Source organism: Prionailurus bengalensis, chromosome X (assembly GCF_016509475.1).
Source record: "Prionailurus bengalensis isolate Pbe53 chromosome X, Fcat_Pben_1.1_paternal_pri, whole genome shotgun sequence".
NCBI lineage: Eukaryota > Metazoa > Chordata > Mammalia > Carnivora > Felidae > Prionailurus > Prionailurus bengalensis.
In genome coordinates this window covers 14616287-14630044 of record NC_057361.1, presented here as the reverse complement: position 1 = coordinate 14630044, position 13758 = coordinate 14616287, and the positions used below count along the sequence as shown (strand labels likewise).

General features: G+C 38.2%; 1 non-coding gene across 1 annotated transcript; it reads left to right on the top strand.

The window, feature by feature from the left end:
- The first annotated feature begins 12236 nt into the window (after nucleotides 1-12236).
- On the top strand, nucleotides 12237-12429 carry LOC122478161. The gene has a single exon (XR_006295904.1). It is a non-coding gene; the product is annotated as a U2 spliceosomal RNA (small nuclear RNA).
- Nucleotides 12430-13758: the final 1329 nt, after the last annotated feature.

Genomic DNA, 13758 nt, shown 5'->3' with positions numbered 1-13758 from the left:
GCTGCCTTCATTCTTCTTTCTTCCTTTTTGTTTATTTATTTATTTAAGTGTTTATTTATTTTGAGAGAGAGCTCATGCATATGAGCAGGGGAGGGGCAGAGAGAGAGAAAGAGGGAGAGAAAGAATCCCAAGCAGGCTCTGTGCTGTCAGTGCAGAGCCCGATGCAGGGCTTGAACTCATGAACCATGAGATCATGACCTGAGCTGAAACCAAGAGTTGGATGCTTAACCTGAGCCACCCAGGTACCCCTCTTTCTTCTTTTTCAATGCTCCAGAATTTTTTTCATCATTCTTTTGTGATAGAAGATTTTCATTTAGCCATTCTCAAACATAAGTCAGCTAGTGGCAAATACTTTGGCTTTCCTTTGTGTGAGAATGTCATGATTTCCCCTTCATTCTTTTTTTTTTTTAAACCAGTTTGGATGTTCATATCTTGTCTTCAGTGTTATTGAAGTATAATTGACAAAGTTGTAATATATTTATAAAGTGTACGATGTGATTTGATATACGTATACATGGGGAAATGATTCCCATCATTGAGTTAATTAACATGTCTACCATCTCACATACCTATTTATTTATTTATTTATTTATTTATTTATTTTTGTGGTGAGAATGCTTAAGTTCTACACTTTAAGCAAATTTCAGTTATACAGTCCAGTATTATCAGCTGTACATTAGATCCTCAGACTTTATTTATCTTAAAACTGAAAGTTGGTACCTTTTCACCAGCCTCTCCCCATTCCCCCCCACCCCCACCCAGCCCCTGGCTGCCATTGAACTGCCATTCATTTATGCTACTCTCTGTTTTTATGAGTTTGAATTTTTTTCTTTTTAGATTCCACATATAAATGATACCATGCAGTGTTTGTCTTGTTTACTATTTGGCTTATTAATGCCCTCCAGGTTCACTCATTACCATTCTCATAAATCTGTTTCATTACTGAAGGACAGTTTTGCCTGATACAGACTTCAGGGTTGAGATTTCTTAACTTTCGGTATTTGAAAATATTTTATTCATAGAAATATCGATAAAGGCTCAAACCAACCTGGAAGAGAGCCCTGAGACAACAAGTTATCCACTTTTATTGGAAAACAACAGTGGCCAAGACTTTTTCCCCTTATGTTGTTGCATTCCTCCCAGTTTTGGTGATTTTGAAATGATACATTTGATACAGTAGTATATTTAATCTAGATTCTTCAACATCCTTAGTGTGAGATAGTGGTAGCTTTTTCTTTTTTTTAATATTAAAAAAGTTTTTTTGTTTATTTTTTGTTTTTGAGAGAGAGAGAAACGTGCACACATGTGCAGGGGAGGGGCCGAGGCATGGGGCATGGTGGGGGGCAGAGGATCCAAAGCAGGCTCTGTGCTGACAGCAGAGAGCCCATTGGGGGACTTGAACTCACGAACAAACCATGAGATCACAACCTGAGCCAAAGTCGGACGCTCAAACGACTGAGCCACCTAGGCACCTCAGTGGTAGCTTTTTCTTTTTCTTTTTCTTTTTTTTATTTACTCTTGAGAGAGAGACACACACAGCATGAGTGAGGGAGGGGCAGAGTGAGAGAGGGACACAGAATCCGAAGCAGACTCCAGACTCTGAGCTGTCAGCACAGAACCTGATGCGGGACTCGAACTCACAGAGCCATGAAATCATGACCTGAGCTGAAGTCGGGCACTCAACTGACTGAGCCACCCAGGAACCCCAGTGGTAGCTTTTTCTAATGAAGTTTTTATTTTCAGAAAAGTTTAGCTGCACATGCAGTTATAAAAAATAATACAGAGAGGTCCTGTGTTCCCATTCTCCAGTTTTACCCAATCTTAACATCTTGCAAAACAGTGACAAATTATCACAACCAAGATACTGTTACTCTACCATCCGCAGACACAAGCAGATATGATTGAGATGTCCCTGGTTTCAGTTTCGCTCGTGTGTATTTAGTTCTATATGATGTTACCAATGTTACCGTCTGCAGAGATTCATGTAGCCTCTACCACAGGGAAGCCCCGAAACAGTTCCATCAGCACCATTTTCCCTCATGTTGCTCTTTTTTTGCCACACCCACCTCCCTCCAGAGGACTTCTCTCCCCAATTCCAGGCCATGCCCTGTCTCTCTCTGCTGGCAATCAGGAGTCTGCTCTCCAGATCTATAATGTGTCCATTCAGCATTGTTCTATAAATGGAATCACATGGTGTTTGAGACTGGCTTCTTTCTTCCCTCAGTGTAATTCCCTGGAGGGTTGCTCCTGTTGCTGCACATGTCAGTCATTCCTTCTTTTTTGCTGCTGAGTACTATTCCACTGTTTGGATACCCCATGATTTATTTAGCTGTTAAAACCTCTGGGTTTCCTGTTTTTAGCTGTTAGGGGTAAACCTGCTATGAATACTTGTTTATTATGGTTTTTAGCTTTGCTTCATTTCATTCATTTCACTCTCTCACACAAGTTTTTATTTCTCTGGGATGAATGCCCAAGAGTGCAACTTCCGGGCCCTTTGGTAATTGCATCCTTAGTTTTATAAGAAATGGACAAACTGCTTTCCAGCATAGCTGTACCATTTTCCATTCCTGCCAGCAATGTATGAGTGAACCAGTCACTCTGCATCCAGATTTCTGCTCTTTCCATTGTTCTTTCTCCTTCTTGATGCTCCAGAACTCTTTCTTTCATATTCTTTCTGTAAGAAGAGTTTCCTTTAGCCATTTTTGAGCCTAAGTCAGTTAGTGACAAATACTTCTGGTTTTCCTCTGTATGTAAATATCTTTATTTTTGCCTTATTACAGAAGGATAGTTTCATTGGGTATAGAACATGAGTTTGGTAGTCTTTTCTTCCAGTACTTAAAAAATGTTGTCTTTATAGAAATGATGGGCAAAGAAGAAACCAGCCTGGAAAATAACACTAAGATGACAAATTGCCCACCTGTATTGGAAAATGACAGTGGTCAAGATACTTCAGCATATTTCTTCATCCCTTCCAGTTTTGGTGAGTTGAAATGATACATATTACAAGTAGCGCTATTTAATACAGATTCCTTAACACACTTAATGTCACCTACTGGTAGCTTCTCCTAATTAAAAATTACTTAGGGGCACCTGGGTGGCTCAGTTGGTTAGGCATCTGACTTCAGCTCAGGTCATGATCTCTCAGTCTGTGGGTTCAAGCCCCGCATCAGGCTCTGTGCTGACAGCTCAGAGTCTGAAGCCTGCTTCAGATCCTATGTCTCCCTCTCTTTCTGCCCCACCCCTGCTCATGCTCTGTCTCTCTTCATCTTTCAAAATTGAATAAATGTTAAAAAAATTTTTTTAAGATACTTAAAATTAATTAGTTAAAAATTAGAAATTTTATATTGAGAAAATTGTAGCTGCTCATGCAATTGTAAGAGAGATCTTGTGTACATTTTACCCACTTTGTCCCAATGACACCATCTGGCAAAACTATAGTATAGTATCACACAACCAGTATGTAGACATTGATAGAATCCACAGATTTTTATTGAGATGTTCTCAGTTTTATTTGTATTTGTGTGTAGATTTATGTTTGTGTGTGTATGTGTATTCAGCTTTATATTATTTAATTTCATGACGTGAGTAGTTTTCATCTATTGCCTTTTAAACCTGTACCTGCTTTTCTCCTCCTACTCTCTAACTCCTACCCTGCCTTGTCCCTGCCGTTGGCAGCCACTAATCTGCTCTTCTCCTTTATACTTTTTTCATTTCAGGAGTTTTATATAAATAGACTCATATGGTATGTAATCTTTGGGGATGGCCTTTTTTTTTTCATTCAGCATAATTCCTTGGAGCTTCAACTAAGTTGCTGCGTGTATCAGTAATTCTTTCTTTTTTGTTGCTGAGGACTAGTCCACAGTATGGGTGTACTGGGGTTTATCTGTTCACTGGTTGAAGGATGTCTGGGTTTCCAGTTTTTGGTTATTAGGTGTAAAGTTGCTATGAACACTCATGTACAGGTTTCAATGTGAGCATCAGTTTTCATTTCTCTGAGATAAAGCCCAAGAGCACAGTTGCTGGGTCCTGTAATAACGGTAAGTTGAGTTTTGTAAAAAACTGTTGAACTGCTTCCCAGCGTAGCTGTACTGTCTTCTATTCCCACCAGCGATATACGAGTGATCTAGTTTTTCTGCGTGCATAATTTTGCTCTTTCTTTTGTTCTTTCTTCCTTCTTTGTACTTCGAGGCTCCTTCCTTCATTATATCCTTTTGGTCAGATTTCCTTTAGCCATGTTTTAAGGCTAAGTCAGCCAGCAACATTTTTTAAAAATTTTCCTTTGTCTGAGGATGTCTTTATTTCTCCCTCATTCTTGGAGGGTAGTTTTGCCTGACACAAAAATCACTCTTGAGATTCCTTGTCTTTCAGCACTTGAAAGATGTTTTACTGATCAAAATGTTGTGCAAACAGAATCCAGGACAGAAATGAGTTCTGAGACAATGGATTCCTCAACTTCAATGAAAAACAACAGGGACCGTGACACTGATTCAGAGTCTTTCTTCCTCACTCCTGGTTTGAGTTTAAAATGATACATATTATAAGTAGCACTCTCTAATTTAGGTTCATCAACATTCTTAATATGAATTCTTAGTGATAGCTTTTTCAAAATGAAAGTTTTCATTTGGAGATATTTCAGAACCACATGTGGGTGCATGAAATAATACAGAGAGATCCTTTTTTCTACTTTAGATTTTATTTTATCATTTGTTTTTATTTATTTATTTCACTTTTTAAAAAATTTATAATTTTTTAAAATGTTTATTTATTTTTGAGAGAGAGAGACAGAGTGTGAGCGAGAGAGGGGCAGAGAGAGAGGGAGATACAGAATCTGAAGCAGCCTCCAGGCTCTGAGCTGTCAGCACAGCCCAATACGGGGATCGAACTCTTGAACTGTGAGATCATGACCTGAGCCGAAGTCGGATGTTTAACCAACTGAGCCATCCAGGCACCCTTTCAGAAGGCTTTTAATTGCAAATTTAATGTCTTTGATGGTTATAGGGCTATCTAGATTATCTATGTCATCTGGGTTGAGTTTTGGCATTTGTAATTTTGGAGGAATTGATTCAACTCTTCTAAGTTACTAAATTTATGAATGTAAAGTGGTTTGTAGCATTCCCTATTATCCTTTTGATGACTGCTGGATCTCTAGTGATAACTTGCTTCATTCTTGATACTGATGATTTGTGTCATCTCTTTTTCTTTTTAGAGGTTTAGTAGCTTTATTAATCTTTTGCAGCACTAGCTATTTGCTTTGTTGATTTCCTGTTGTTTTCATATTTTCAGTTTCATTGATTTCTGGTTTTTTTTTTAAAGTTTATTTTGAGAGAGAGAGAGAAAGAGAGAAAGAGAGAGAGAGAGCATGCCTGGGAAGGGGAAGGGCAGAGAGAGAGAGAGGGAGAGAGAGAATCCCAAGCAGGTTCCATGCTGTCAGCACAGAGCCTGATGTGGGACTCGAACTCACAAACCATGAGATCATGACCTGACCGAAATCAAGAGCTGGACACTTAACTGACTGAGCCACCCAGGTACCTGATTACTGCTCTTTGTTATTTCATTCTTTTTGCTTATTTTGGGTTTATTTTACTCTTCATTTCTTAGTTTTTGGTGTAGGAACTTACATTATAAATTTAGAACTGTCTTCTTTTCTAATATAAGCATTTAGGGCTATAAATTTCACTTTTAGTACTGACTTAGTTACATCTCATATATTTTGATGTGTTGTATTTTCATTAAGTCCTATGTATTTTATTATTTCTTTGAAAACTTTCTCTTTGATACATCTATTATTTATAAATATGCTGTTCAATTTCCAGGTGTTTAAAGATTTTTCTTCTTGTGTTTCTATTATTGATTTCTAGTTTGATTCTATTATGGTCAGAAAATATACTACATATGATTTCTTTTCTTTTCTTTTTTTTCTTTGTTTTTTTAAAAAATATATGAAATTTATTGTCAAATTGGTTTCCATACAACACCCAGTGCTCATCCCAAAAGATGCCCTCTTCAATACCCATCACCCACCCCCCCACCCCCCATCAGTCCTCAGTTTGTTCTTAGTTTTTAAGAGTCTCTTATGCTTTTGATTTATTTTCTTTTAAATTTGTTGAGATTTTTTCCTCTGGCCTAGGATGTGGTTTGTGTTGGTGAATGATCCACAGGCATTTGAAAAAACATACACATTCTGGTTTTGTTGGGTGGAATGTTCTATAACGAGAATCCTGTTCATTGATTGTGTTGTTCAGATCTTATGTATCCTTGCTGATTTTTGGTCTGGTTGTTCCATCAGTTGTTGAGAGAGGGGAGTGTGTGAGGTCCAGAACTATGATTATGGATTTGATTCTTTCTCCTTTTAGCTCTTTCCATTTTTGCTTCATGTATTTTGAGACTTTGTCATTTGGTATGTTGAGAATCATTGTCTTCGTTGGGGTTGGTCTTTTCATCTTTATTTGTTTTTAGTAACTTTCTTTGCTCTCAAGTCTACTTTATCTGATGGCAGTACAGCTATTCTGTTTTTTTTTTTTTGATTAATGTTTGCATGGTATATGTATGCTTTTCCATCAGTTTACTTTCAATCTACCTATGTATTGAATTTGTAGAGTTTCTTGTAAACAGCACATAGTTGACTTTTTTTAATCTACTTTACCAGTTGCTGCCATTTAATTGATATGGTTAGGTTATTTTCATTTAAGATAATTATTGATATCATAGACCTAAGTCTAGCATTTTATTATTTTTCTTTTTGTTTTCTCTTTTTCTCATTATTTTCTTTAAAGTTTATTTTATTTATTTTTGTAAGTAGTCTCTACACCCATTGTGGGGCTCGAACTCACCACCCTGAGATCAAGGGTTGCATGCTCTACTGACTGAGCTAGTGAGACACCCCTCTCATTCTTTTTTTGTTTATCTTTTTTTGCCTTCCTGTGGGTTACCTGAACACTTTCTAGGATTCTATTTTGATTTATTTATGTTTTTAAATATGCTGTTTTATATAGTTTTCTGAGTGGTTCCTCTGGATGTTACTATATATGTATGTGACTTATCACAGTCTACCGGTATCAGCATTTTACCACTTGGAATAAAGTGTTGAAACTTTAATTCCACTTAGTTCCCTTTGCCCTCCTCATTTTTAACTGTCATTGTCTTGGATGTCAGATGGTATTTTCATTTTTGTCTCAGTCGTCACATATGGTTTACAAAACTCACGATCATATTGTATTTATCCGTATCTCTGCCTCTTCTGTTCTTTATTTCTTTTAATTATTGAATAGTATTCTATGGTATTAGATTTACCATGGTTTGTTTAACCATTCACCTGTTGAAGGACATCTGGGTTGTTCACAGTTTTGGCTATTATGAATGAAGCTAAGAACATTCATGTGCAGGTTTTCATGTCATATCATGAGCTTTTACTTCTCTGGGGTACTTGCCCAAGAGTGAAATTACTATGTCATGTGGTAATTGAAGATTTCGATTTTATAAGAAACTGCCAAACTGTTTTCCAGTGTAGCTGTTCCATTTCATATTGAATGAATGATCAAATTTCTCTGCATGCATATTTCTGCTCTTTCTGTTGTTATCTTTTCCTTTCTGATGCTCCAAGATTCCTTCTGTCATCATAACTTTTCTGTTTGATGATCTTCCTTTAGCCATTCTTTTTTTTTTAAAAAAAATTTTTTTTTTCAACGTTTTTTATTTATTTTTGGGACAGAGAGAGACAGAGCATGAGCAGGGGAGGGGCAGAGAGAGAGGGAGACACAGAATCAGAAACAGGCTCCAGGCTCTGAGCCATCAGCCCAGAGCCTGACGCGGGGCTCGAACTCACGGGCCGCGAGATCGTGACCTGGCTGAAGTCGGACGCTTAACCGACTGCGCCACCCAGGCGCCCCATTTTTTTTTTTTTAATTTTTTTTTCAACGTTTTTTGTTTATTTTTGGGACAGAGAGAGACAGAGCATGAGCAGGGGAGGGGCAGAGAGAGAGGGAGACACAGAATCAGAAACATTTTAGCCATTCTTTAAGAGTCTGTCTGCTAGTGATAAATACTTTTAGTTTTCTTTGTCTGAGAATGTGTTTATTTCCCCTTCATACCTGAAGGATAGTTTGCTGGATAGCAAATTTGCTATCGAGAGTTCTTTTCTTTCAGCACTTTTAACTATAGAAATATTGGTAAAAGCAGAAAATGTCATGGAAAACAGATCTTACTCAACTATATTGGAAAATGACAATAGCCAAGATTCTAGCTCATCATCTTTCTGCATCCGGTCCTATTTTGGTGACTGACTGTGTGATGACACATCACAAGTAGCACCACTTAACATATATTCTTCAACATTCTTTTTTTAAATGTTTTATTTATTTTTGAGAGAGAGAGTGAGCATGCATGAATAGGGGAGGGGCAGAGAAAGAAGGGGACAGAGAATCTGAAGCGGTCTCTGCACTGAGCCTGATATGGGGCTCGAACTCATGAACCACGAGATCATGACCTGAGCCAAAGTCAGACACGCAACCGACTGAGCCACCCAGGAGTCCCCTTAAACGTTCTTGATACAGGCAAATGGAAGGTTTTTGTTTCCTATTTTAAGGGTTGGTTTTAGGTTATATTAATAATAATGGCTAACATTTATTGAGTGTGTACAAGGCACTGTACTAATGAACTGACATGTCTCTTCTCTGTTAACATTCAAATGACCCCATATGTATGTACTTTTATTACTCCCTTTCTCAAAGCCTTAAGACCTGGTGAGTGGCAATTCTGGAACTCTAACTCAGTTCTCTCTGGCTTTAAATCTCATATTTCTTTTTTTTTAATTTTTTTTTAATGTTTATTCATTTTTGAGAGACAGAGATAGAGTGCGAGCGGGGGAGGGGCAGAGAGAGAGGGAGACACAGAATCCGAAGTAGGCTCCAGGCTCTGAGCTGTCAGCACAGAGCCCGATGCGGGGCTCCAACCAATGAACCGTGATATCATGACCTGAGCTGTGTATTGCCTGCCAAGCCACAGTGGCAGAGATGAGGTGACCCTAAGTTCCATGGTTTCTAAGGGCAAACCTTCCTAATATTTTATAGTTCCTTTGTGTCTCTACTTCTAAGTAGATAATCTCTTATTAATATTCTAGCGCAGGGCTCAGCAAACTTTTTCTGTAAAGGGCTAGATAGTAACTATTTTAGGCTTTGTGGGCCATCTGGTGTCTGTCACAACTACTCAACTTTGCTGCTGTAGCATGAAAGCAGCCACAGATGTAGGTAGGTGAATGAGCGTGGCTATGTGCCAATACAACTTCATTTACAAAAAATGGTAGTGAGATTGCCCTGTGGACTGTAGTTTGCTGACTCCTGTCCTAGAGGAGATGCTTTTCTTTTAAATCATTTTGTTGGCCAAAGTAGAAAAAAGTTCCAAAATTGTTCCGTTACTAAATGGGCACCGTGGTATGCTATTGTTAGAAGTATACACTGGCGAAAACTTTCTGAAGGGTGATTTCTATAAAAATCCATAAAAGTATTTATGCCAATTGACTCAGTAATCCCACTTCTGTCTGAAGATGTAATTAATAAAAAAGATTTATATTTAAATTTTGGTACAAGAACTTTCTTTAGAGAATCATGGACAATTGGAGACAGCCAAATAAGCAGCCATAGGGAATTAGTGAAGTAATTCCTGGTATATCCATGGACATACATGAAGCAGTAAAGCATCGTGGTTAAGAGCATGGGCTCTTGAGTCAGATTGCCTGGGTTCAAATCCCAGCTCTAGGTCTTACTAACCATGTGACCTTCAGTCACTTATATAACCTAAGTATTGGTTTCTTCATTTGTGAAGTGACAAAAATTCTGGTACCTATTTCATAGAATTGTGAGGATCAAATGGAATTATTCATTTAAAGCTCTTAACGCAATGCTCAGAACCCAAGTCCAACCTGAGTGTCACCTGTCAGGAAAATCATGAAGATAGGAATGCAGATGCAGACTTGGAAAAAAAAACAAAACAAAACAAGAACTAAAGAAAATGGAGACATGTTCGAGATAATTGAAAAAGCAGGATTCAGAGTATATATGAAGTATGATTTTAATTTTGTGTTTAAAAACAAGAAATAGAAAAAAGAATGGAAGACATCAGCAGATTAATGGTTCAGAGAACTTGGTTTATAAACAGATTTAAAAACTGGCTCTGTGATCTTGTTCACAAGTAACTTCTGTGGGCCTCAGTTTCCTCATCTTCTAAATGGGCATAATGTCATTAGGGTGATGAAACTGAGATTATAGATGCAAAATATTTAACATAGTGACTGATATATAGTAGTTACTCAATAAATGCTAGCTATTTTAAAATTTTCTTTTTTTATGTATATTTTTATTTTTGAGAGAGAGAGAGAGAGAGAGAGAGAGAGAGAGAGGTGGGGGCGAGGGACAGAGAGAGAGGGAGACACAGAATCCAAAGCAGGCTCCAGGCTCTGAGCTGTCACCATAATGCCAACACAGGGCTCGAACCCACGAACCATGAGATCATGACCTGAGCTGAAGTCGGATGCTTAACTGATTGAGCCACCCAGGCGCCCCTTAAAATTTTCTTAATTATGCCTACCCATTTTTTCCAAATCATTTTCAGGGAACATATACTCACTCAGGAATATAGCTCTGAGTGTACTTTTAGTCTGTAAAAGGGAGCAATGGGATCTCAGAGCAACATGTTTACATATGCATCTTTAGCCTAAGAATTGAATTTATTCAAGACAATGAAACAATTAGTTCAAGTATGGAGAATTCAAGACTAGAAAAGGTGAAAAATGCTGTTATGCAGATGGTATCAAAGAGACTCATTTAAGGAAAAGAAGAGAGAAGTACAGAAAAAAATTCACCCAAGTAGAAATTAGTGAATTAGAAATCAATTAGTTTCCTTTTCTTGGGCACTTTCATGGTAGCCTTGCATGAAAAAAACACAAAGATTTTACTTTTTCCCTCTGTTTTAAAAGGGTATCTCGGTGATCCAAAAAGGAATGTCAGGGTGCTTGATGCTCATTTGCTGACTGCACAAAGGAAGGCTAATCCTAGGCATGCAGTCCGCTACCTGATTCATATTTTGTTCTCCAAGGAAATTCTGACGGACGGCTGGGTAGGTGTCAATTCCCAAGGCCTCCGACCTCTAGATGCAAACAAAATGGCTGCATTAAGAGGTATGTAAAGTCATTATGGAATCTTGTTTTATCATCATTTGGTCATTTGATGAATGTCATTGGCAGTTGAAGAGATAGTGATGAGGTCGATGCAAATCTTAGAACTGTTTATTTTTTCACCTGTCTGACCCAGATTTTACAATTTAATATTATGCAATGGGTAACAGCTTGTAAAGAGTAAAACTTGTCCATAGGCTAATGGAACAAGACCAGCTTTCTTGATTATTGTTGCTTATGGCTAGAATGAAGTCGTTTCTTCAGTGCTGAAACCTGGTACTAAAAAAATAAAGAACCCCCCCCGCCCCACCCCACAAAATGCAGGAGAATAAAACACACTTCTGTGCTAGTAACTGGCAACACAGAAATAGAATGTCGTGATTAATCCATTTTAGCCTCCTGTATTCCCGCTTTCCAGCAATTTGTATGAAGGTCCTAGAACTCATAGGCACTGAGGCCACAACAATGAATAAGTATTTCTGCCCACAAGGAGTTCACAGTCTAGAAAGGAACTGTTGAGGGAAACAGATCAAATCTCATCCAGGCAGTAATGTAGAAGCTCAGAGAGCAAAGCAAATACTGTGAGGGCATTAGGAAAGGCTTACTAAGGACAAAACATTTGAGCTAGATTTGGGAGGATTCCTTAGCTAGATAAATAGGAAGGGTATTCTAGGCAGAGGGACTAGCTTACGGGGAAGATAGACATGTAGGCACAAATAGACTATGGTGTAATAATATTTGCAATAACACGATTTTCTGTTTATTTTCAGGTTTCCTTTTTAGTTTTAACTTATCCATAGGGTTATTCAAGGGCATTAACACCCAGAAATATTTGACTTTCTGTTATATACTTTTTTAACTTTTAATTTTTTTTTGGAGACAAAGAGAGAGAACGTGTGAGTTGGGGAGGGGCAGACGGAGAAGGAGAGAATCTTAAGCAGGCTCCACACCCAGCATAGAGCCTGAAGCCAGGCTTGATCTCACGACCATGAGATCATGACCTGAGCCAAAAGCAGGAGTTGGATGCTCAACCAACTGAGCCCACACTTTTTTTAAAAAGCACCAAAACGTCATCACTTCTCAGCCTTTTGGCTAAGATCAAGTGTAGTATATGTTCTTATTAATTTAATAAAAGCACCAGTGGCTCGTTAGCGGCTCCCTAGGTCAATGTTTTATAGGGAATTGTGCATTAGAAGAAGTGAGATACTCAGCAAAGCATCCTCTTTGGACGGAATTTCTAAACTCTCAGAAAGAGAGAAGAGAATGACAATTCAAAATAGAAAATTTCAGCTTTTTAAATAAAAAATGTCGTGTCAGTTCTTTGGTTTTTTTTCTTTTTTAAAATTTTCATAAACGCTTTCTGCTCTTTGCAGAACATCTGCAATCAGTTTTTCCCGACTATGATTTGCGTGAATATGGAAATTACTGGCAAACCTGTATTGCCGATATCAATTCTCTGATCAGCTGTTTGCGTTCTGAAGCCAACACAATACGAGTAAGTTCTTTTTTATTTAAATATGGTCGCTGCTGTACAATTGCATACTGTGTACAATTCCGGAATGGATAGCATGAGACACTGGATCTTTAGGCTGTGTGCTCAATTCTTGTTTATTTAATTAAGGGGCAGTGTATGTTCTGTGCCTGTTTGTTTCACTCTTTGACATTTATCCTCCATACAAATACCCTAAAGATAAAAGCAATCAAATGGAGTGTTAGAGTTCGTATATTTGAAGCCACGGTGTATACTAGAAAAAAGTTTCAGCTGTGAAGGTATTTGGTAAATCTTTTTCAGTATCCCATTGAGTAACACAGAAAAGAGCAGACTGTGGTGCTGCTTAGCTGTTCTAATGGTACTTATGGATGGCACAGGTGCTTGTTCGCTTTCAGTGATGGCAGGACCTGGTGAAAAGCATGCATGTCATGAGGTTAAGCAATCGTAGATATGTTGTACTTTCCACAGTTACGTGGTAAACAGGAATCTAGCTTTTCTCTCATCCATTCTATCTTCAAAGTGCATTAGAGATTTTTTTTTTATGTTTTATTTTATATTTGAGAGAGCGCGCGAGCAGGGGAGGGGCAAGGAGACGGAGACAGAATCCGAAACAGGCTCTAGGCTCTGAGCTGTCAGTGCAGACCCCAAAGTGGGGCTCCAACCCACGAGCTGTGAGATCATGACCCGAGCCGAAGTCGGACTCCTAACTGACTGAGCCACCCAGGCGCCTCTCATTAGAGATTTTTTAACATGAACAGGCCAGTAGGGGAGAGGGAGAGTGTCCTATCTATTGCCTTCTCCTGAAGAAGCATTTAACTCAACAATTTCTCATTTCTACCCACCCCTCTAAAAATCCCATGTTATTCTCACCACATACAGTCACTCCTGCGTCTCTGGAGTGAGTTTATGGAAACTCTCTGCCAAGAATATTTGTAGCTGAGCTTATGTTTTCCTGGTGAACGGCTTGATTTCAGTGATAGCTCACGCACCATCTGTCTGAAACCAAATCTGCTTATTTTTCACATTCCCTTTTATATCCTACAAAAACTGCACCCTAAACATTTGAATGTAAAATTATGATACTGCCTGGAAAATGGTAATT